General features: G+C 42.7%; 1 long non-coding RNA gene across 1 annotated transcript; it reads right to left on the bottom strand.

The window, feature by feature from the left end:
* Positions 1-935: 935 nt before the first annotated feature.
* LOC146397464 (uncharacterized) lies at positions 936-3,887 on the bottom strand. The gene is made up of 3 exons (XR_014823975.1): positions 3,696-3,887; positions 3,250-3,360; positions 936-1,276 (listed from the first exon to the last, which is right to left on the bottom strand). It is a non-coding gene; the product is annotated as an uncharacterized LOC146397464 (long non-coding RNA).
* Between the last annotated feature and the right edge of the window lie 22,188 nt (positions 3,888-26,075).

Raw genomic sequence — 26,075 nt, 5'->3', positions numbered from 1 at the left:
CTATTCCCAAAGGAGTGAAAGCACTCAATCCTAACCACTAAACCACCAGGGAACTCTCTTAATTTTTTTTCTTCATATGACTTCATGGCTTAATGGAATCCTATTTCTGTTCTGTGAGATTCTTCACCCTTTTCACATTTTACTTTTTTATTTTTCTCATCTGCTACCATTTTCAGTTCATTTTTACTAACCGCTCTGGGATGAGTTTCAGAAGGAGATTGAGGAGTTCCTGTCGTGACTCAGTGGTTAACGAATTCAACTAGGAACCATGAGGTTTCAGGTTCGATCCCTGGCCTTGCTCAGTGGGTTGAGGATCCAGCGTTGCTGTGAGCTGTGGTGTAGGTTGCAGACGCGGCTCAGATCTGGTGTTGCTTGGCTCTGGCGTAGGCTGGCGGCTACAGCTCCGATTAGACCCCTAACCTGGGAACCTCCATATGCCACGGGAGCAGCCCTAGAAATGGCAAAAAGACAAAAAAAAAAAAAAATAGAAGGAGCGGGATATTGGTGAATAGAGACTTGACTCCAGGAAATGATGCCTGTCACTCTGTGCTCCCCCCTTCCCCTGCCCCCATCATTCTGTTCCTCCCACACTCAATGCTCTCCCTCCCAGGCCTAGCTGGCTGTGGCAAGCAACTCTCCAACCATAAATACCAGCCCTGATCACAAAAGACTTGGACTTCCCGTTGGTTTCCCTGTGCGCTTTGCTGATTTATCCACAAGACCTACACACAGCAAGTGGTGCTCTCCTTATCCTCCTGAAACCTGTCATGTTGGAAAAGTGTTTTGCTTCAGAGAGCCTGAATCTGGGCAGCCCTCTGGAACGTGTGAGAATTCAAATTGTTTTCCTATTTCAACCTCTATAGATCCTAGAGGGCAAAATAAAACCACACATTTAAATACCACCTATAAAGGAGAATATTGAAGATTTTGCTATGGAAAACAAGCACTCAAGGATATATGCAATGTATTACCAGTACTGTGAAGCTAAACAATGAAGGCAATTATTTTATTAAACTGGGGACAACTGTTTAGCCTCAGCAACATTCTTCTCTCTTCAGTTCCAATGCCTGGAGACCGGCAGTACAGTGGGACTTTCAGTGGTGAGAACAAGATGTGTTTTCTGCTTTTGGTGACACTGCCGTTTTAACAGTGCTTTTCTTGCTGTGGGGCTCTTGTTGATTTCTGCCCTAGAGGTCGAGGGCAGACTTGTCCCAGCTCTCTTGATGAGTTCCCAGGGGACTGGGAGTGGACTGGATTCTGGCCATGGCTGTTTATTCTTGAAGAAATTAGAAACCAGTGGGATAATGCTCTGCTTATTCAGAAGGAGAAAGAAATAAACTAGCACATGACAAGGCAAGAAAGTTTATCTCCATCTAGACAAACTATTTTTTTTTTTTCTTTTTTAGGGTCACACCTGTGGCATATGGAAATTCCCAGCCTAGGGGTCAAATCAGAGCTGCAGCTGCTGGCCTACACCACAGTCACAGCAAGGTGGGATCTGAGCTGGGCCTGCAACCTACACCCCAGCTCACTGCAACACCAGATCACTGGCCCACTGAGTGAGGCCATGGATCGAACCCGCATCCTCATGGATACTAGTCAGATTTGTTTCTGCTGAGCCACGAAGGGAATTCCCAAACTTTTATTTTTATAGGCCTATAGAGGTGATAAAAATGAAGACCAGGAGAGCATACATGACTGGTAGTAAAAGTAGAGAGACAGAGACAGAGACAGAGAGATTGATAAGGCAGGTTTCTGTTCAGTAAGTTGTTTTCATGTAAGGTTGGGATTATTCTCCCCTTATTCTCTCTCACAGTTCTTTTTGGTTTTAAATTAAGAAATTTTAGGGAGTTCCTGTTATGGTGAAGTTGATTAAGAACCTGACTGCAGTGGCTCAGATCACTGCAGAAGTGCAGGTTCAATCCCCAGCTTGGCTCAGTGGGTTGAAGTATCCAGTACTGCCACAGTTGTGACTCCGGTTGCACCTGCAGCTTGGATTCAATTCCTGGCCCAGGAACTTTCATATGCCACAGGTGTGGCCATAAATTTCATAAAAAAAATGAAAAATAAATTTTAGAATATATAAACCACATGGAAAGTAGAGTTAACTATATAATCAACATCCATGTAGTCACCACCCAGATGGGGCATGTGTTATAGATACCCTAAGGGAGAGGGAAGTTCTGATGAGCTAATGAAAGATGCCCAGAGAGAAAGAATCTCCATTAACCATCTTCCTGGCCCAGAGAATGTATGGAACCTCTCTGCCAGGTAAGAACTGCTCTATCCCCTTCCTCTCCTTGCTGCCAAGCCTCTATCATTTTAGGGGAGAACACAATAGCAGGTGTTTGTGGACGAGGAAGACACGGAGAGTGGAGAACAGAAGACTATACTTCCCTTTCCCACTGCAGGCTGTCAGCCCTAGACTGGTGGAGGGGAGAAGGTTCACCACTAAGTGCAGTTGGGAGTTTTGGTTATTTTAGGGGATTGTACATTCTGATTGCTAAACCGAGACTGTGTTTGTGACTTAAAATGACTGTAAGGTTGTCCATCATTTAAGAGAGAACAGAAAATCGTGGGACTCATAGAGTTTTCTTTCAGGAACAGGGAAGGTGACTTCCACTGAATAAATGTGTAAAGTGAACAGTAGGAAACAAAACCAGGTTGAGTTTCATTGCCAGATGTCGTGCCTGTTCCACATACCACATGGAAAACATTTTGCCAGATCTGAGATGCTGTCAGTACTAAGACAAACTGTAATTATAGATGCTGCTAAGAATGAAAAAAAAAGTTTGCTGCTCATGATCCATCAAAATTAAGGCAAAAGTCTACGATGAACAAAATACCAAGTTTAAATAGAATCAGGAATATTGATTTCTCCTTTTGCCTCAGGCTTCAGTGTGTCTTAGTATGGTACTGTCACCGCTGACCTCTATTTAAAAATGTGATATTTTGTTCATCATTTCTGGCATTAATTTTATTTTTGAAGTCAGCGGGTTATGAACCGAACTTGTATCCATGAGGATGTGGGTTCGATCCCTGGCCTCACTCAGTAGGTTAAGTATCTGGCATTGCTGTGAGCTGTGGTGTAGGTCAGCAGCTGCAACTCCAATTTGACCTCTAGCCTGGGAACCTCCATAGGCCACAGGTGCGGCCCTAAAAAAAAGAAAATATATTTATCTTGATTTTTGAGTTTTTTTGGCACTCAGCTAAATCTTTCATCCCAGACAAGTGCCTCCCTCATCTTACCTGCTTCTCTCAGTTCCTCTGGGAGATAGAGATGGAGGTAGAAAAAAAAAAAAGAAGAAAGGAAGAAATAAAGACAAAAAAGGAAAGATGCCTTTGCTTATTTTCTTCTCCCTGTAATTACAAATGAGAAATTGTCTTATAAATTTCTCAAACAGAGATCTCATTACAATTCGTACTGGAAAATATCAGATATGGTCTAACTGATAGCCCCAGATAACACTGAGGAGAGGAGCTCTAATCTTTTTGAGAAGATTCCAGTTTACTGCCTGGATGACAAAAGTCCACAATAACGGGCTAAATGGCTGCTTTCACTGCTGCTGGTATTAAAGTAGGAAGCAACATTCTTGTTGTGTTTATTTCCTCATTCCTGCCATTTAAGAAAATTCCCTCTAGTTACAGTGAACGTATAAAAGGAGATTTATGACACTTGTGCGTAATGATAATACCTGGTTTGTAGCTCTCGACCATTTTCATCATCTCTCTTAATCCTCATAATATTTTTCACTCATTGTTCAAAATCACCACAGGGGGTAGGCAGGGAAGATATTGCCCTATTTTCTGGATGAGGTGTCCGTCTCATTTTTCAGGTGCAGCTGACCGAAGTCACATGACGAATGGCTACCTAATGGGAACCAGAATCCTGATCTCTCTTCTTCAAGGATAGTCCCTCTCCTTTACAGTGACGTATGCCACTGTAGATACTCAGAGAGACACCCTTAAGTGGCCGCATTTGAGGGATTGAAGCTATAATCTGAGCTGGTTAGCAGCTGATCTCCCCGAGGCTACATCCAGTCTCCTAATGCTGTTTCATATTAAACAGGTTTGAGAGTGTGAGTCACTTGGCTGGCACACACCAACAAAGTGATTGCTTCAGCGCTGCTTGGAAACTCTACGTCCTCCCTTGGCCCGAGGGGGAAGCAAACTTGATGCAAACCACAGCTAGAATATTGCAGCTGCTCTGGGGCTGACTTTGTGCTTTGCTTCTATAATTTCAGGCTTCACTGAGCGCGAACCCGTGTTCCCTTCTGTGCTTACGGGATGTGGTCCCCTGTTCTCTTATGTGAACACCCCAGTCTATATGTTTTCCTTTGTGTGGGTGACATTGGAGTAGAGAAAAAGACACACTCCACCCAGGGAGCTTTTATCAATAAAGGAGGGGAAGCCCTCAATTACCCAAGTGGGCTGCTGCTGGACACCCAGGTGAGTCTTAGAGGTGATCAAATTTTTATCAGTTTGCAGAGGGAATTTGGATCTTACGCTTTCTTCTTGTCCAGGACTGAGGAAATCTTGGGCATCAGTTTATGAGCTAAAATAAAGCTCCACCTAGGCTCATTGACCTTACTGTTGAGAGAGAAGGTAGCTGTCCTTGAGTTAGAGGTAAACGAGGTGACCTCTCCCTTGGTGGCCATCCCATGCCCTACAGAGAGGTGTGACCCAGCACTTGACAATGTTTAATTACATTATGTTATGTTAAATGACTATTTTCCCTATTGGACTATGAGCATCTAGAGGGCAGGGGCTGTGACTTTTGCTATAATCCCTGAGAGTTGGACCACCTTGTTGCCAGTTTTATCATTCTGTGGCATCCAAGAGTAAAACACAATTCCAGTTGCCAAGAAAGTTCATAAAGTCTCCAAGAGACCATGGGCAGACATTACAATCACTACCCTTACCCCCCACCCCCCAATCCTGTGCTATTCCGGCCTTTGTAGGTCTGTCTCCTCAGGCCCAGTCATTGACCCACTTGCTTCCAATTTTCTTACCACCTCTCTCTCCCTTCCCCCTCCCTCTTCCTCTCTCCATTCCTTCCTCACTCCTCCCAATCTGTGCTCACTTCTCCTCTAGTCATCTCTGGCTCAGTTCTTTCTCATGTGACCTCCCTTGAATTCTTTCAGTCTTCTTTCTCATCTGTTCTCCTGATCAGCACAACACGGCACCAGAATTGGAGGATGTGAACACAAACTTCCATAAAAAGGCTGGGAGTGTTGATAGAAAGGGAGGAGGTTGTGAATATACACATGTTAATATTTTTGTCCCTGTCACATTATCTTTGTTTCCTCGGCACTTAGCTCTGCCTTTAGCACCTATTAGGTTTTCAGTAAATGATCCATGAACAAGTGAAAGATTATGAGGCTTTACCCTAATGTGCCACCAAAGCTGTTTGTGAGTTCCACCCCTCTTAAATAGAGGCTGACATATCTATAGTTTTTGTCTGATAAATCAGTGGGATTTGCCTGTAACTTTTGGGCTGCTTTTAATGTTGCAGGCAGAGGTGCCAGGCTCCCTGTAGCCCTCCTCCATCAGGAGGAGGTTAATTCCTCCCAAGCCCTTTTGTGCCTGGGTGCCCAGGTCACTGGCATCAAAGAGGGTGTTGCTGGGGGATGGGTAGAAAGCCTTGTCCTGACATGTCCTCCAGGTGTGTGGGGCCTGCTTGACACCTGGATTCTGCCAGAGACCAGGCCATGCTCCCATCTCCCCCATGCCTCAGTGAACACCGTGCTTCCAGGAACCTCTTCTACTCAGTGCACCTCACTCGTTTGACCCCAGTTCTTTGAGTGAGCTCTTCATGTGGCCCCTCAACCCCCGGCTTTTAATTAGGCTGAGGCTGTTGCATTAGGCTCAGATTTTTATTGTTGACCTCTGCTGGGCCCACCTGTACTCCCACCTCTGGCTTTTTTCCCTACAATTTCTTTTCCTTTTTACAATCTCCCTGTCAACCATTTTCTTAACCATTTGCTGGATGCAAACTTTGACAGTCGTCTTCTTGTAAGATTGTGAGTCTCAACTCCAGAGAACCATGGCTCGAAGCGGAGGAGGAAGAGGAAAACAGTGGCTGCCATCAGAACTGCAAGGCCTACCAGTTATGGCCAAGGCTTCCTGCAGCGACTTGATTTGAAGGTTAGTATGAATATATTTTGGCAAGAATATTGGATATAAGTGACTTTTTATAGTTTAACATTAAGACATATTTCTATATTATGATAAAAGAAGAAAAGTGAGATAAGATGGATGGAGGATTAGGTTGAAATGGAAATAACTCTTTGAAGACTATGATGATTCTTTAGAAAGACAAGGCCTCAGGGTAGTGCTGAGAGGAGAAACATTTGTTGAACGATGAAATTTTATTTATTTATTTTTTAATAGTTTTCTTCTTGTGTACTCTTCCTTCATTCTTTTTTTTTTTTTTTTTTTTTTTTTTTTGTCTTTTTAGGGTCGCACCCACGGCATATGGAAATTCCCTGGCTAAGGGTCGAATCGGAGCTGTAGCCACTGGCCTACGCTACAGCCACAGTAACGACAGATCTGAGCTACATCTGTGACCTACACCATAGCTCATAGCAACGCTGGATCCTTAACCCACTGAGTGAAGCCAGGGATTGAACCCATGTCCTCATGGATACTAGTCTGGTTCATTAACTGCTGAGCCAAGACGGGAACTCTGAATGATGGCATTTAAAATTATTCCTGGATAGAATCCTCTAAGTTCTATTGCTCCAACACTGCTCAAAATCCAACTTGGAGGTGGGATGGCTCTATTCAAATGCAAGTAGAGTTTACCTGCAGGCATCTGATGCACTTTTGTTGAAATTTGTTTGTCATTAAATATTAGCCTGAGTCCTCTAGAAAATCTCAAGATTATCTGGATAATGCCAATACTACTAGAAGTGTTATTTTAGGAGTTTCTGTTTTGGCTCAGTGGTTAATGAATCTGACTAGGAACCATGAGGTTGTGGGTTCGATCCCTGGCCTCGCTCAGTGGTTTAAAGATCCGGTGTTGCCATGAGCTGTGGTGTAGTTCATAGATGAGGCTCGGATCCAGCGTTGCTGTGGCATAGGCTGGAGGCTACAGCTCTGATTAGACCCCTAGCCTGGGAATGTCCATATGCTGTGGGTGCAGCCCTAGAAAAAAAAAAAGAAGGCAAAAAGACAGAAAAAAATGTTATTTTATTAATATTTACATAGAAAACTGTTCGTTGTTTTTAGTGTTTTGTTTATAAATAAGCTTGCCTATTCTCAGAAATTTCTATCTCTGAATGGATCAATAAAAGATAGTGGTGAAATACAGGTTTAATGCAAAGCACGTAGGGCCCAAGTAGGTGAGGCGGTGAAAGCAGATGGGAAATAGAATAAAATAGAGGGACTGTGGGTTAACACTTGAAAGAAGGCCAAAGAGTTTTTGTTTGTTTTTCTTTTTTGGGAGGGCACACCCACAGTATGTGGAAGTTCCCAGGGCCATAGTTTGAACCTGGGCCATTGCGGTAACCACAGTCACAGCAGTAACAATGCCAGGTCCTTAATCAGCTGAGCCACCAGGGAACTCCCTGTTTGTTTTTCTCAAGAGAGAGAACTGGAAAATGGACTGGTAATGGTTTTTGGTGGGACATTAGAGTTCAAGTTGGCAGAGTCAAAATGGCCCTGGGGAATGATTATGTTCAGGGTGAAGCCACAGGAGTGGCAGGTGAGCTGGAAAGGAGGTAAAAGTCACCAGTCACTTTGGCAAGACTGGGGAAGAGAGTTAGGCCGAGGTCCAGAGAATGTAGAGTGAGTGACCGAGAGAAGGATAGAGGACAGCGATGGCCACAACAAAGGGTAGAGAGTTTTTATAACAATGAAGGATAAGTGTTTGGATATGGTAATATGGAGTCAGAAGAATAAGTATGTTCCTTTTCCCAATAGCCATGATGTGTGTGAAGAATGGAAGAATATACATCCTGACTCCCAGGGGACTGCAGGAAAGGCAGTATCTTTCAACAAGTGTTATGTTTCAGTTAAGGAAGGAGGGAAAGTGAGCCCAAGGAAAGTCTTACATTGTAGAGAAGAAAGTCTGCCAGTGAATAAGGGCTCCAGAGGGCCAGTAGAAAGCGTCGGGTTGTGGAAGAGGGAAAAGTAAGTGGTGAGCTGAGGGGAAGATGAAGGTAATAGTAACAGAAAAAGACAGGCCATCACAGGGGCTGGTGTTCAGGGTGGAAGCAAAGCATGCCAGTAGTGGAGAGTTAGATAAGGCAGAATTAACTGGTCTGGAGGGTCTCTTTGGGCCTCTGGCATAAGGAGTTTCTAAGACCATGCAGAGTGGGTGCCATGTGGTGTCTGAGGCTAGGTGCTGCCCACTTTTATGGTCTTTGTCAGCAACAAGAGACTTTTGCCCAGGGTACCAAAGGGATGCAACATGGCTGTAAGGGTGTTTGTGTTTCAGCATAAGGAGGGTAGAATTGTTAGACCGGAAGCAAATTAAGAAAACCCTACCCGCTCCCAGGCCTCCTGGGGAAGTGCATCTCATCATGGGTCCAGATAAATTAGCTAAGCCGCTCCTCACATTGGTGACACACCCTCATCTCTGGTGTCCTCTTGGAAGCACTGAGCCTCAGCGATAGAGTCCTCAAGTTTGGGAGAGAGAAGTCAGCACCAAAACTCCTCGGCCAATCCTGCTCGACTAGGTGATCAGAAAAGTTGCTCCCAAGGGTCTTAAATGTGGTGACCATGGGTCTCACTCAACATTGCTTCCCTTTGCTAGGGTGACCACACCTCACTCCACCCTGTCTTGGGCAGGAGCCCAGTTGCTGGGAATTTTGATATGAACTGGGAACTTGGTCCCAGAGGGAAAAACTGTAAACTCACGTTTGAGGAAAACTGATATTACCTTAAGACAGGAAAAGCAGTGAGATAAATGCAGGGCTGCATCAGTGAAAGGCTGATCTAATCTTTAACTCGGATGTCAGCTGGAGTCTCCCTGCCTCTTCGTATCTGTTAGGATTTGCTCAAGCCCTTCCTGGAGAAGCATAGTGCTCTCAGGTTTCTCCACAGCCCCTCCTGCTGTGATTCCCAACTTTGGTTGAATTCTTCTCCCCCTCAAACTGGACCTCCTCAGAGGATCTCTCTCCTTCTTGGTTTCCTCTCAAAGCACCACTCGTAGAGGTTGGCACCACCTGTTACAGAACTTCTGCTGGTGGACGCTCCAGATCAGCACTAAACACTGGATGACATAAGTTAATGTCAGATAGGCCTGTTCTAAAATCCCCTTCACCGTTTCTGCCAACTCCCAGATTCCAGACACCCACCCGGTCGCCTAACTCTCTCCTTCCTCTGTCACTCTCTCCTACAAGTCCCTTTTCTTTTTTCTTTTTTTTTTTTCTTTTTGCCATTTCTTGGGCCGCTCCTGCGGCACATGGAGGTTCCCAGGCTTGGGGTCGAATCGGAGCTGTAGCCACCGGCCTATACCAGAGCCACAGCAATGAGGGATCCGAGCCGAATCTGTGACCTACACCACAGCTCACGGCAATGCCGGATCCTTAACCCACTGAGAAAGGCCAGGGATCGAACCCTCAGCCTCATGGTTCCTAGTCGGATTTGTTAACCACTGAGCCACGACGACGGGAACTCCGATTTTTTTTTTTTTAATTTTTAATTTTTTTGCTTTTTTTTGCTTTTGTCTTTTGTCTTTTTTAGGGCCGCACTCAAGGCATACAGAGGTTCCCAGGCTAGTGGTCTAATTGGAGCCATTGCCACCAGCCTATGCCATAGCCACATCAATGCCAGATCCAAGCTGTGTCTGCGACCTACACCACAGCTCACGGCAACACCGAATCCTTAACCCACTGAGTGAGGCTGGGGATCGAACCCGCAACCTCATGGTTCCTAGTCAGATTCATTTCTGCTGTGCCACAATGGGAACTCCTTTTCATTTTTTAAAATCAAATACATTCATCTGCTTCCTTGTTGACTCCTGCCATCCTGTCCCAGGGCTCACCCTCTACTCCCAGCTGGATTTGCTAGGTATTTTTCTCAACAAGATGGTTGCTTCTCTAAGAGGATTCTGGAGCAAGCTGGGGAGGAGATTTTCCTTACATATCTATTCCTTTTGCTCCTATTGAATGATAGCTGGCTCCCAGAATCTGCAATGCGGCTTAACCATTTAAAAAATTTTTAATGAAGATTAATTTATTTAAAATTTATTTTAAATAAATGTTATTAATTTATTTAAAATTTGTTTAAAATTTATTTTATTGAACTAGGGTTGATTTACCGTGTTTCTGCTGTACAGTGAAGTGATTCTGTTAGGTGTGTGTATATATATATATATGAATATGTATGTACATATATACATTCTTTTTTTATATTCTTTTCCATTATGGTTTATCACAGGATATTAAATATAGTTCCCTGTGCTATATAGTAAAATTTTGTTGCTTAGCCATCCTGCATATAATAGTTTGCATCTGCTAGTCCCAAACTCCCAATCCATCCCTGCCCCACCCCCTCCCCTTTGGCAACCACAAGTCTGTTCTCTGTATCCTTACAGGTACATTTTAAGTGGTTCCTGATATACGGGTGGAGGAAGGTGAAGGAGGCAACTTTGGCTTGTCCTTGTGACCTTCTCGACCAGGGCTTCATCCTCACGTGTTCTCAACTTTGTGGCTACCTGAGGGACTTCTCTCATGGGAACGTCTCAGACCACCTGTGTGCTTACTCTTGTGCATCAGCCTGTCCTTCATTCACTCTCTTTCAGGTAGCAGACTGTCTCCCTCAGCTCTCTCTTTCTCTGAACTCCTAGTTCAAAGATATCTTCCTCGTTTCTCTCCAGGACGACAGACACAAAGCAACGCTTTGTTTAGGGCTTGAAAACTCAGTGTCTCTTTTCACCTAATTGGAAGGAAGTATTTTTCCATTTGCTTCATTGTCTTACTGGAAATTTTGCTAACTAGAGCCGAGGAGCTTAGTTCGCACACAAAGTTGTTCATTAATGAACAGCCTCCAGGACAGGTTGTTCTTATCAGGACTTAATATCTAACTCAGCACTGGCTAAACCAGAAAGAGTGCTGGAAATTTCTGGTAGCTACTGCTATGCTGGGAATGGACCTCAGAGGTGGTAACAACTCTTTTTCTGGGCTGGAAGCTATTCAGAAGACTAAGACCCTTCAAGTACTGTAACCTAAAATCCTTGACAGAGAGCTCTTTGCCAGTTTCTTGTAAGGATGAAATAAGACAAATATTCAAGGAGTTCCTGTTGTGGCTCAGTGATAATGAACCCAACTGGTATCCATGAGGATTTGATTTCGATCCCTGGCCTTGCTGTGAGTTGTGGTGTAGGTTGCAGACACAGCTCAGATCCCACATTGCTGTGGCTGTGGTGTAGGCTGGCAGCTGAAGCTCTGATATGATCCCTAGCCTGGGAATTTCCATATGCCAAAAATATAGCCCTAAAAAAAAATCAAGATTCTAAAAGACCTGAAATAGTCAAAAGAGGTTTTCAAAATTTATTTTTGCTGGATGTGTCCTTTTTATTTTTTACTTGAGAAAGCACTTGGTAATTACTGTCTATTACCTCCCTGGTTTCTCCATCCTCTGCCCTCTGGTTTTGATAGGCAGAATTTTGGCCCCAAGACTTTTGATCCCTGACACTACTGCTGTGGTTATGCTATACTAATTGATGAAAGAGACTTTTCAGATGTAATTAAGGTTACTAATCCATCAACACTAAAGTAGGGATATGATCTGAGTGGGTGTGATGTACTAATGCGAGCCCTTAAAAGCTGAAGGCAGAGGGGCAATGCAGAGAGATTCCAAGCATGAGAAGGATTCAACATGCTGTTGCTGGATTTGAGATTGAGGGGCCATGTGCAAGGACCAGGGAGGGGCATTTCATAGCTAAGGGCAGCTGATGGTCAGCGGAACACAGAGACCTCAGTCCTTCAACAGCAAGGAACTGAATTCTACTGACTACCTGAAAGAGCTTTCAGGAGCCTCCAGAAAGGAATGTGGCCTGGTTGACACCTTGACTTGAGCCTCTTGAGACCCTTGCAGAGAACTTAGTTGACTTATGTCATATGCAGACTTCTGACCTACAGAAAGCATGAGACAAGTATGTGTTGGTTTAATTCAAAGTTTGTGGAAATTTATTGCAGAAATAGAAAATGATGACATGGGGTTTTTGTTTTGTGGTTATTTAAAAGCTGTGAATTCATAGGAGGAGCTGGCTAAGCAAGAGTCTTCAAGGCAAGGTTCTGTGAAGCAGAGTTGGTCACTGTGCTCAAGGTAGCTTGGCTTCTGGTTTTATAATCTAGATCTGTGCAATTCAGTATGGTAGTCACTAACCACAGATGGCTTAAACTGAAATTTAAATGAATGGAAATTAAATAAAATTGAAAATTCAGTTCCTCAATTGTAGTAGCTATGTTTTAACTGTTCCCCATGTACCTAATGGCCACTGAATTGGGAGGCACACATACAGAACATTTATTTCCCTTTTTTTGCAGAAAGTTCCATTGGATGGTTGTGGTCTTTTTTAAAATTAAAGTATAGTTGATTTACAATGTTGTGCCAATTTCTGCTGGACAGCAAAGTGACCCAGTCACTGCAAAAAAATGCTGGTTAAAATAGATATTCAAGCACTAAGCATAGTGAGCCATGCAGATACCTGGGAATTAGTTATTCAAGTAGGAGGGGAATGTGCAGAAGCCCTTGAGGCAAAAGCATTCTTGGGGTCCCAAGAAACAGAATGAAAGAATCTATAGCTAGAGTAGAGTGAGTGAGGGGTGTAGTGGAGAGACACGGGATCAGAGAGAGTGTGGGGATGAGAGCACACAAGCCTAGCAGCCCATGAAAAACATTTGGACTTTTAATTTAGCAGGTAGGAAGCCAGTGGGGAGTTTTGAACAGGGGTACATTATGGCCTGACTTACATTTAAAAGGATCAGCCTGACAACCAAGTGAAGCCTGGACTATAGCTGGGAGAGAGTGGAAACTGGGAAACCAGTTAGGGGGTCTATTCCCTGAATCCAGGTGTGGAAAGATGGTCCTTAAATTAAAAGGTTACCATAAAGGTAGCAGGAAGTACTGGATTTAGCTCTCATTGATTGATTGATTGATTGCATTTTGGGGCTGTACCCTCGACATATGGAAAGTTCCCAGGCTAGGGGTTAAATAAGAGCTGCAGCTACTGTCCTACACCCACAGCCATAGCAATGCCAGATCTGAGCTGAGTCTGCAACCTATACCACAGCTCACTGCAATGCCAGGCCCTTAACCTACTGAGTGAGGCTAGGGATCGAACCCACATCCCCGTGGATACCAGTTGGATTCGTTTCTGCTGTACCACAATGGGAACTCCCAGGAAGTACTGGATTTAGAATTCATTTGGGACGTTTTGCTGAGCACATGGTAGGTGCACAATAATTTATGGATACACAGAATATTCTGGGTGAGGCAGGACTTTTCCCTGGCCTGGGTGAAATATCCCAGTCATTGACACCCCAACCTCTGTTCTCTTTCCATGCTTATTTGCAGGCGTCTTATGACTAATCCTTTGTTCCACATTCCCTGACTCCAGGGAGGGGTGTCCTGAACATTGAACGCCGGGATACTGTCCCTGGAAAATACCTACAACTCTAACTTAGCAAATTGGGATTCTGATTATGTGTGATTCTCTTACCAATTTTCTCAATTGGACCATTTCTCATTATGCTGCTAAAGTTGAGCTCCAAGTCTGAAAACTTGAAGCCCAGATGCTGGAACATGGTGGTCCCACACAGTCCTTTCTCACTGTTGGGCCCATTCTGACCCATTAACTGGAATCCTTTTTGGAGATTTCGCTTATTAGCAATGCATGCTTCTTAATACTTTTCAAATTCGCATTGTTAAGTTTGTAATTTATGGAATTAATATAAATGGGTAGAAACCCAGTTATCATCATCAGAGATTTATAGAGTTCTTCTTTACTTCTGAGTCCTTTTCTTCCATCCCAAGGGCAGCAATAATGCCTACTGGGGCCAGGACAAATGGGGGAGGCCAGGACAATGATGCCTAAGGTGCAGTGTTGAAGGAAGTGCTCACTCTCAGGGTCATGTAAGTGCAGGGAGATACCTGAAAGTGACGGCTTCCTGAGATGTGCCCTGGGTACCTCAACTGCCTCCCTCAGCAAGTCCTGGCCTTGCTGCCCACAGAGAAGCATTTTGGCTTATTAACCAGGCAGCTGTAGCATCAAAAGCAAGACCAGTTCCCCACTGTTTGGCCGTGACTGTGCAACAGAAAGCTGCTCTCAGAGAAAGCAAATGGCATGGAGAGGAGCCATGTTCTGGGAAGCTCTGCCAATTTAGAAATTAAAACCAGTGGGAAAATGGTGACAAACATGAGGGTGTTTTGCTTCGTAATCAACTCAACAAGCCACCGTCCTTCCATTTGTTGAGGGCTACCTGGATCCACTAATCATACTTAGATCATTTCTATCTCATTTGCAATTCCTCAGACGCAGCATTTAAAAAATAGTTTCTTTCCTCCGATCTTCCGTGCCTTTTTACATATTACAGAAATTAACAGAAGAAATAATAGCTGCAGTGTAAATGCTTTGGACAGTCAGGTAAAGGCTTATTTTTAAGGTTGAGTTAACAAATTCCATTTTCAAAACAAGCCCAAATTGACTGAGTGATTCCAAATTAGCTCTTTGGTTTTACCCTTAGCCACTGATAATGCCACTATTAATTTCAATTATTTAGAGGCGACATTAATATGTGTGAAACAAGAACAGCGATAAAGACAGAAAGGAATAAATTACTCTCTGCAAGACAGAATGACATTTTGACTGGCACAGAGATTTTTTTTTCTTCACACACTTTGTGCTTTGACATTTCACTTGGCACAAACATTTCACAAATTCTTGACCTAATCTGATGTACTGTTGTTTAGCAATTGCTGACATGACATGTTTTAACCTCCAGCTCACCGGATTCCAAATGTTACCTTTTCCTGTCAATCAGAGTTGGATGACCTCCAAAGAGCAGTCCAAGCAAAAGTCTTTGCACCTAGGAGGTTAAGTGTATTTACTCAGAAAGGAGAAAGAGTTGCTTGAGGTAGGATTTGGGGGAAGGGCAGGAAAGGAGGTGTCATTCAGGAAATTGTGGGGTGAAAGGCAGATGACAGATCCCTGAGGAACCTTAACATTGTGAGAGAGACAACAGCCCCAAACATAAAGTACCTGGGAATAAACCTAACAAGAAATATGAGAAAAATATAAAACTTAAGGATAGAAGAGATTTAAATAATCGATAAATACATTATCTTCCAAAAAGAAAAATTGTATTGTAAAAAAATGTCACTTCTTAGAGTTCCCAGTCATGGCTCAGCAGTAACAAACCCAACTAGTATCCGTGAGATGTTGGGTTTGATTCCTGCCCTTGCTCAGTGGGTTAAGGATCCAGCATTGCTGTGAGCTGTGGTGTCTCAGATCTGGCATGGCTGTGGCTGTGGCTGTGACTGGCAGCTACAGCTCTGATTCGACCCCTAGCCTGGGAACTTTCATAAGCTACAAGTGTGGCCCTTAAAAGCAAAAAAAAAAAAAAAGTCACTTCTCAAATTACTCTTGAGGTGTTACTTGATTGCCTCTAGGCCTCACTGCCTGTGAGTAATGGAAAGAGGTCATATTCTTATTATTACTCAAGATTTTGCCAGCTCATTATCTTCTACTGACATCTTCTGTCTCTCAGGTCTTTACTGAAGAATAAGCAAACTTACAATGTTCTGCTTGATCTTTTTAAAGGGTTCTATGGCTTAGAAATGCTTTCTCAGCTGCGAGTAATAAAACAACTCTACCAACAGTGGTTTAAATAATAGAGATTTTAATCATCTCCATCATTAGTCTGGAGGTAGGTGGTTCCAGGCATGATGCATTGGCTTACTCAACAAAAATCATCAAGGACCTAGATGTTTTTCTGTATTTCCACTCTTGCCATCCTGGGCAAATTGCTTTTGCTGGAAGAACCACAGTTCCAAGCATAATGTCCACACGTAACTGTGTTCAAGGCAGGAGAAAGGGGCAAGGGCAAAGGAATTTCTTTTCACAAGGCTGTGTCTTTTTATCAGACAAGACAAAATTTTCTAGAACTGCCCCAGCACACTTCCCTTCACATCTCTTTGCCCACAGCTGGAACATGTTGCCCACTGAATCTAGACCAATCACAGGTCAAGAGGCATTGCAACTGCCATGATGGGCTTAGACCAAACGGGATTCATTCACAGGTGCTGGGAACATGGCTGCCACAACCAAACCGTGGTTCTGGTAGCTATGAAGAAGGGGATGTAGCAGCCAACGGCACTTGCCCAAAAAGCGACACCCACAGGCCTTTGAGAGAGGCCCCTCACAAGAGCACTGCCCTGCTGTCTTCTCCAGACTCTTCTTAGATCTGCTACCAGTCCTCAGAGTGTCCAAGCTGCACGGCTGCCTGCAGCAAGGAGGGGCAGTATGCCCTGTGTTGCCAGGGTCCCACAGCAACACTGCTGGGACCAGTCTTGCACAGGTGCTCCCAGAAACAGCTCCTGCGGCTTCTGCCTCTGATCCCTCTTCTGGGGTGACTTTGTGGCAGTTCCTGCAGGTGGGCTTACTCAATATCCTTTCTCATTTCCCTTCTCCCTCTTCCATTCTACAGGCTGGAACTGAAACATCAGTTTGTAGCCTCTGTTTCAGGGGAGGGCTGTCATGTGTGTGACAGTTTTGTGGGATGCTATGTATGGAGATATTTGCTAGGGCTTTCTGGAAAAAAAATCTGTGTTCCTCATAAAGGCCTTGGCTTCACCTGGGATCACAGGGCTCCTTAAGTTTAACATGATCTTGGTCAATGTATTAATGGGATTTTTAGGGGAGATGGCAGCAAAACTATTCTAAAGTTTATCTGGAAAAAAACGCAAGTGAGAATACCTAGGATATTAGCTTTATTCGTGCTGGGATTACATAAAAGTAACTTCCTTATTGTTTCTTCCAGTGCTTTTATGATTCTAAACTACTTCCTAATTCTGATAGCTATGAAATATTTATCTTATTTTTTCTGGTTTCTTTTTTTTTTTTAATGGTCAAAAAACCCCTATGTATCAGAAATCACCATAAGCAAATGTATGAGGCAAGCAACAAATGGGGAAATGTCTCCGTGTCTCAGCTTGGTGACAGGGGAGCATGATAACAAGGGGTGGGCTGAGAGCTAGTGTTACTGGAGGATGGGAGGGTGTCTCCTTTAGACCACAGGCTGGTGATATTATCATCCTCCCAATACTGTCAGTGTTATTTATCTCCATTTTGTCAATGAGGAAATTAAGAAGTTAGAGAATTTTCCCAAGATCTAGTGGGAGGGACTGAAATCCAATTCTAGGAGTTGCTAATGATAAAATGCCAAAGTCTACCCTCCCACTGCCAGTGAAATCTTAACTGAGAAAAGTTAATTTTCCAATTGAATTGGAAATAACCAGAAGAGTGGAGCAGAAGAGAGTGATTTGAGAGAGATGGAAAACAGGAGGAAATATTGCATATTCACAGGGAAAGATGAAAATGAATGTTATTCACACACATAGTCCAAATTGGGTTTGGGATCATTGGGAATGGGCATGTGGGAGGGAGGGACCCCAAATCCGTGTTGCTTGTAACCTGGATTGAATTCTTGGTCACACATAGCCAAGGCAGTATATGATGGAAAGTCCAGACCTTTTATATCCAATAGATCTTTGTTGATCCCCTTTCATCACTTACTAACCACATGTCAAAAGGAGGATAAAACCAAATCCTTAAGTAATCCAACTGCAGCCTCCATCAGATTGCAATTTTCTCTACTCCAAGGATACTGAGGTTGGGGGTTCTTGCTCTCGGTGTTCTGATTCCTGCCACATTGCACTCCTGGATACGGATGTTATATCCCAGAGCATCATTTAAAGCTGTGGGTATGACTTATTAGCAGCTTTTGCTGCCAATAAGAACCCAATAACCACAATTTTATTCTGGTTGCAAGTATCCATATATACTCCATGCATTTAATATTCCACACTGTTTTCCCCGGCTTGGTATTGCATAAAGATTGCACAATTGCACCCACAGCCATCCAGAGAATAGTATTTTTTATAGGAGTATTATGCTTAAACAGGAATGGCTATTGTATATTGACAAAGGTAAAATGTAATTAAATAAAAATGATTATGCTCACCATGGGTAATTTCTATTGGTCCTATTCATATGGCTGAATAATAAAATCCACGATGGAATCATTCCATTTAAGACTAATGTTGCTCAATTTATGGCCAGCTTTTCAAAATCTTAACTTCAATCACTTTCTTACTCAATGCAATTATAACCATAAATAATTTGAATTGATTAAATTTGAAAATGAAAAATTCAATTTATGAAAGGCTACAAAGCACAGTAAAACATGGCAAATTTCTACGTACAGATCAGCTAGCACAGGAAATTGACTTGCATTGTTTGCAAAGAAATTCTTAATGCAAGAAATATGATACTGCAACACCAGCTTATCAAAATGATCAATAGATAGGACTGAAGATTATCACAGTAATTTTTTCATAAATGAAAGTGACTGATATGAAAATTTATATTATTTATCCTCTTGTCATATTTAATAGTGAATAAGAACACAATTAAAATGGCCATATTATTTTCCTAGTTTAATGTATTTGCTTATTATTTTACAATTGCTCTGAGCTATTGCTTTAATGTCTGTAAAAGCCTTAATTTTGCTACAAACCTTGAAATTAATTTAGAGACAATTTTATGTTCAATTTTTTCAGTAAACAACGAAAGAAACAAGCAGAAAAAACTAATCACAAAGCATCAGTATGAACATTTACTTAATGAGTGTGCGTGGGTGTAAAAAACATATTCTTGCATCAGATGGTTCTTAAATATTTATAATACCATATTTAAATGTGAGCACACACATCAAAGCAGTTCTTGGTACATAGTAGGTACTTAGGAAATGTTTGTTGAATTAGTGATTAACACAATTTACCAAACAAATAAGTGCACATCAGCGTGTCATAGAATACTCACTAAAAATTATGAAATTTTAAATATTAAAAAGTATTTTAATGATGTGTGGCATATTTACTCAAGGGAGTAGGGCACAAAGTCATCAGACAAATGTCACCTCACATCTATTTTGTTTGTTGCACCGTGTGTTAAATTTTAACCACCTTTTCCCGACCCCCTTCCATTTCTGCACCTGGGAACTTAAACTCCACAATTATTAGAAAGGTTCTCTCCTTCCCCCAGGGAGGCCACGCTTTCCACTTCTTATTTTAGAAAGAATCTCTGTGGGATTAGAGGTACTTGTACAATTTTCTCTAACTTCTGAAAACTTCTTATAAAACTTCTTTCATTGTGGGCCCCCAGATCTGAAAAAACACTCTAGATTCAATTCTACTTTCTGTTTTCTTCCAGTTTATTCTACTGCTTCTTAGTGGGTTATAACATTTCGGTTTCCTACATTCGTTTGAATTCTCTTTCAAATCCATACAATTTTGTCTCACGCCTCATTCCAAACGTTTATGACCATCGAATCAATCCAACTGCATGTCGATGTTGTTAGAATTAAAAAGGACTTTGTTTTACCAGCACATTGGCCTAACAGATGTTCTTGTTTGAGGATGTAGAAGGCATCACTCTTCAGGGAGTGTCACTGGGAACCACTAGGGACCCTGAGCAGAAAGGGCTCTGTGGTGGCTGGGATAGGATGGGGCACCATGAGCAGAGAGCCTGGAGCATCTGAGGAGTCAGCCAGAAAGAGCTTACATCAATTGCTTAAACAGAATTTATGTAAGACTTTCACTTTGTGGGTGGGGGGAGGGGTCCTAGGACCTGGCACATTATGGAGTACTTGGCTTCTGCCTCTCAGCTTCTCTCCTGAGGGCCTGGGGAACACCAGACAGTGTAGTTCTGCTCCATTCACACCCTATGTGCTAGACACTGCGTTGTTGATCCATTACCCCTTCCCCCTTGCCTTTAGGCAAACTCTCCTTTTTTGGCCATGCCTGTGGCATATAGTGAGGAGTTGAACCTGTGTCTCGGCAGTAACCAGAGCCACAACAATGACAATGTCAGATCCTTAACTTCCTAAGCCACCAGGGAAGTCCTAGACCCACTTTTATTTAAGCACCCATCTCTCTTTCTGACAGCTCACCACCTCTAGGAAGCTGACCCTCCCTCTGTTCCATGGCTGGGTCTGACTGGCCCAATGGGACTCTCATCCCTTTTGTCAGGAATTGGGTAATGAATGCTCTTGTGACTCAGTTTGAGCCTGTGAGGTTTACTGTGACTTCCGGGGAAGGACTTCTTCAATTTCTAGGAGACCATAATTGGCTACCTTTCCTAGCTGTTATTACTCAGAGTTGTGAGGCCAGACTGGCTGCAGCCACCTTGCCTCCAGCCTGAGGAGAAAGCCAAAGCACAGAGGTGGGCATGGCTGGAGGGCAGAGGAGATGAATGCATGCCTGCTTTTTCATCCATAGTTTGGGAGGGTACGCTTTGTCCTTTCCCTACCTCCTTTCCCTCCATGAAGAGGGACTTAAAAATTATGGTAAAATACACACAAATTTGACCACTGTAACGATTTTTTTTTTTTGCTTTTTAGGGCTGCGCCTGTGGCACATGGAAATTCCCAGGCTAGGGATCGTATCGGAGCTGCAGCTCCCAGCCTACACCACAGCCACGGCAACGTGGGATCAGAGCCGTGTCTGCAACCTGCACCACAGCTTATGGCAATGCCCACTGAGTGAGGCTGGCGGGGGGTTAAACCCTTATCCTCATGGATACTAGTCAGGTTCAAGGGGAACTCCCACTGTAACTGTTTTAAGTGTATGATTCAGTGGCATTAAGTACATTTGCATTGTGATGCAACCATCATCATTTCTCATCTCCAGAACTTTTCCATCATCTCAAATTGAAACTTTGTACCTATTAAATATGGAGAGACATTTTTCAATAGGGCTGGATTCCAGGGTGTAGACTGGGCCCTCACTTCCTGGAGGAGGAGGAGGTCAGTGTGTTTGAATGTCATATACCTAGAGATGTCTTTCTCTCTGGCTTTTCCTTCCATTCCCATAGCAGGAGGATGAGCTGAATCAATGCTCTCTCCCTTGGGGGGAGGCTGAACAGCTTTGTCCTTCCACTTCTACTTCCATGAGAAAGTACCGAGAGAAGACTGGTGATTGGTTAGACAACCACCCCCCACCCTCCACCCCCCACCCCCACCCCACTCCCACCCCATTCCCATGTGCCAAATCATTCATCACTTACCTGAAATTCAAGTGTAATTATTTTTATTTGCTAAATCTGGGACTCTGAGGTAAGGAGAATGCAACTGATTGAATTTGGTGACTGGAGACCTTGAAGGACCCCTGGCAGCAGCTGTGGACTCCAGTTCCTGGCAATGAGGATGGAGCAAGAAGCTGGCTTTCTCAGCAGAGACCAGCACGGAAGAGGATTGTGGGCCCAGCTGACACTCTATTTCCTCATTTTTGGTGTTAGAATGGAACATAAACTACACCTCATACCCCATCTGAACTTAGATTGTGAGAGCTGAGAGTTGGGGGGAAGGGAAGGGGAACAAAGAGAGAGAATCCTTAATTGGTTGGATATTAACCCTAAAATACCTGAGGGTGGGGGAGGAGGCTGGGGGGAGGGAGGGCATCAAAGTAACTGAGTTATTCTGCATTGGGAAGACTGAATAGAAATGAGAACTCAAGAACTAAGCTCAGTTACAGTGTCATCAAGTCACATTTTCACATATAAGTCTGGGAGGGAAAATTTGACCTGCCACAGATTAAAAAATGGGACTAATGAGAATGTCTCCAAGGTCCCTTCTGTATCAACAGTCTGTAGCTATAGAGATGAGGCTCAAGGCCTGAAAGGAAAGTAAGACACGAATTAGGCAAGGGTGGGAGCATTTCAAAAACCCCTATTGAGTGCCTGGTTACAGGAGACCCAGCAAATGAGCCTGGGTGGGAAGTGGTGTGAAGAAAATCACAAGCATTTTGTGTTTAGGCTGTCCTTGTGTTTTGAGTTTGTTACTTCTTAAACATTTAATGTTGAGAACTTTCTTGAGTTAATTATTATTAACAGTGAGAGGAAGCTGATGTATGCTGATTACGCTGATTTAAGAGCTGTTTTCTTAAGAGAACTACGAACAGGCTTTCTAGGGAACTGACTGGTGAACAGGCATGTTTTTACAGGGAGAGCCACAAAGGACTCTCAACCCAGGAAGTCTGAAAGCTGAGGGAACTGTTGCAGAGTGCACCATGTTTAGAGTCCTGCTTAAGCAAGCAGCATGTGCTGCAAGCCCAGTGCATTCTCCCTGCTTCTGGAGAAGCTAAAAGGCTTCATCCAGGGGTCCCTAACCCCTGCAGAGGAGAAAGAGTGCCTAGACAGGAGGAAAGACACATGTCAGAAAACCAGAAAGAAAGCCATCCTGGGAGAAACAGGGTTTTAGCCAGTTTCAGAAGGCTTGAGAGAAAGACACTGATCCAGTGAGGGGCTGGTGAAAGAGAAACATCCTTACCTGGGGCCAGCCTTGTGCTCCTGCCCAGCAGTGTCCCCCACTTCCCTGCAGTCAGAAAGCAGGTCCTGCACTGTCAGGAGCAGGAGCAAGCAAGGCTGTTTTTACGCGGTGAGGAAGAGGTGAGTCACAGAGGTTGGTGAATAATTCCCTTTGGGGGAGCCCTGTGGCCTGACACAGACAGCAGGGGTGAATTGTCATGCCAGAGCATGCAGGCAGGCAGGAAATGGCCAACACCTGTCAGTCCTGTTGATCAATACTCATACCTACGTGTGTGTGTATGAGTGAGGCAGAAGATCCCTGGCCATATATATTTTTACTGGTTTTGAAGGCCCTTATAAAATATTTAGAAGGGTAAAAGAGAGGTGGGCAGAGGTAATAAACATGTCACCCCATGTTTTAAAGGTTGCCACTTGTGAAGAATAATGAGGATTGAAAATGGAAGTATTGGCTACTCCTGGTATTGTTTTTTTTTTTGTTTTTTGTTTTTTTTGTTTTTTTTTTTTTGGGCAGGGGGCTTCACTTGTGGCTTAAGGAAGTTCCCAGGCTAGGGGTTGAATTGGAGTGTAGCTGCTGGCCTATACTACAGCCATAGCAAGGCCATATCTGAGCTGCGTCTGTGACCTACACCACAGCTCAGAGCAATGCTGGATCCTTAACCCACTGGACAAGGCCAAGGATTGAACCCAAATCCTCATGGATACTAGTCAGGTTCATTACCACTGAGCCACAATGAGAACTCCTAGACTGTGGCTTTTGATACCAGAACTTCTGTCAGAGATTATTGAATGCTTTGCACTAAATCTAGGAAGACCTGTTTGACAGGAAACACCTATTTAACTGAGAGATGCCACCCAAAATTGGAAGGAGTGGGGAGAAATTGGTCTAATAACATCATGAAACCAAGACCACTAGAGCACAAAAGGAATATGAAATCAGAGAAATTTTCAGGTGGAAAAATCTGGTAAGTGGGTTAAAAGTGTCCATAGGCTTTGAGATCTAGTCAGTAAGGTGCAGAATCAGGGAAATAACAAAATGTATTTAACATTTTTACACAGTGAGGTAAACATAATCCCATAGATATGACGTGCAATGGGAACCAATGGCTGGCCCAGGCCTGTCATACCCATGAGAAGACAGTCAAGAAGGCTAAAGCTCAGAACAAGACAAAACTTGTGGGGCATAAAGACTAAAGACAAGCAAAATGTTTTTTTAAAGAACTATGGAACAAGAAGTACATGGATGATGTAGTCTTGCTGTTTGGGAAATTTAGCACAATATTAACAGATGATAGAGACCAAGAGAAAATAAATAATAAAAGTAGTGGATCAATTGCTTATAATGTAAAAATAAAAGTTAAAAGACAAAAGTAGTAAAATTAACTAAAATTATAATAATTATTTATAGGATGCATAAAATAAAACGTAAAATGTGTCACCAAAAGTATAAAACATGGAGGGGGAAAAATGATAAAGGTTTGGAATGTGTTCAAATTTAAGTTACCACCAGCTTAAAATAGGTGACTATTTACATAGAATGTTACATGTGAACTTCAGAGTAATCAAAAGGAAAAAAAACCCTATATTACTATAGATTTATAGTACACTTACATACACACACACAAAAGAGAAATGAATCTAAACATAACATTGAAGAAAATCAGGAAAACACAAGGGAAGAGAGAAAAAGAAGAACGAAGGAACAGAGAAAAACTACAAAAATAGCCAGAAAACAACAAAATGGCAATAAGCACATTCCTATCAACAATTACTTTAAATGTAAATGGACCAAATTCGCCAATCAAAAGACATGTGGCTGAATGCATAAAAAAAAAGGCCCATCTATAAGATGCCTATAAGAGACTCACTTCAGAAGAAAGGACACACATAATCTGAAAGTGAAGGGATTAAAAAAAGATATTTTATGCAAATGGAAATGTATAAGAGACATCCAAAAATAGCAGAATACACATTCTTTTCAAGTGCACATGGACTATTCTCTAGGATAAGTCACATGTTAGGTCACAAAATGAGTCTCAATAAATTCAATAAGATTGATATCATAGCAAGTATTTTCTCCAACCACAATGGTATTAAGCTAGAAATCAATCACAAGAAAAACTGCAAAATTTGGAAATTAAACAACATTTTACTGAATGGCTTATGAGTCATCAAAGAAATCAAAGGAGAAAAATTTAGAAACCTAGAGACAAATGAAAATAAAAATATGAAATACCAAAATGTAAGTAATGCAGCAAATATGCTTCTAGGAGGGAAATTCATAGCAATACAGGCCTACCTCAGAAACAACAAGAAAAGCCCAAACAAGTAGTCTAATTTACATCTAAATGAACTAAAAAATGAAGAACAAATGAAGCCCAGAATTAGTAGAAGGAAGGAAATAATAAAGATCAGAATGGAAAAAGTGTAACGGAGACTAAGAAAACAACGGGGAAAAACCAATGAAACTAAGAGCTTTGAAGAGATAAACAAAATTGACAAACATTTAGCAATATTAAAGAACACTCAAATAAATGAAAACAGAAATAAAAGAGATTATGACTGATACCACAGAAATGCAAAGGATCATAAGAGACTACTATTAACAATTATATGTCCACACATTGTACAACTTAAAGGAAGTGGGTAAATTGCTAGAAACATATGATCTTCCAAGACTGAATCATGAAGAAATAAAAAATCTGAATAGACTGATTGCTAGTAAGGAGATTGAAACAGTAATCAAAAATTTCACAGAGTTCCCATCATGGTGCAGTGGAAATGAATCTGACTGGGAACCATGAGGTTGCAGATTCGATACCTGGCCTCGCTTAGTGGGTTAAGGATCCGGCATTGCGGTGAGCTGTGGTGTAGGTTGCAGATGTGGCTCAGATTGGGTGTTGCTGTGGCTGTGGCTGTGGCAGACAGCTACAGCTTCTATTGGCGCCCTAGCCTGGGAACCTCCATATGCCATGGGTGTGGCCCTAAAAAGACAAAATAAATAAATAAATAAATTTCCCAACTACCAAAATCCCAGGACCAGATGACTTCTCTGGTGAATTCTACAAAATATTTGAAGAACATTTAATCCTTCTCAAACACTTACAAAAAATTTAAGGTGAGAGAAAACTTCCAAACACATTTTACAAAGCCAGAATCACCCTGATACCCATCCCAGACGTGGAAACCACACACACTTTACAGGCCAATATCCTTGATGAACAAAAATGCAAAGTCCTCAAAAAAAAAAAAGTTAGCCAACTGAATAAAAAAATACATTAAAAAGGATCATATGGAGTTCCCATCGTGGCACAGCGGTTAACGAATCCGAATAGGAATCATGAGGTTGCGGGTTTGATCCCAGGCCTTGCTCAGTGGGTTAAGGATCCAGCATTGCTGTGAGCTGTGGTATAGGTCGCAGACACAGCTCGGATCCTGCGTTGCTGTGGCTGTGGTGTAGGCTGGTGGCTACAGCTCCATTTCAACCCCTAGCCTGGGAGCCTCCATATGCCACAGG

The sequence above is a fragment of the Sus scrofa genome, chromosome 13 (genome assembly GCF_054392235.1).
Source record: "Sus scrofa isolate SSC_HxYL_T2T_F1_AM1 chromosome 13, Sscrofa_HxYL_maternal_Yorkshire_Landrace_v2.0, whole genome shotgun sequence".
In the NCBI taxonomy this organism is placed as follows: domain Eukaryota; kingdom Metazoa; phylum Chordata; class Mammalia; order Artiodactyla; family Suidae; genus Sus; species Sus scrofa.
The sequence above is the reverse complement of the archived record's forward strand: the minus strand, read 5'-3'. Positions and strand labels throughout refer to the sequence as shown.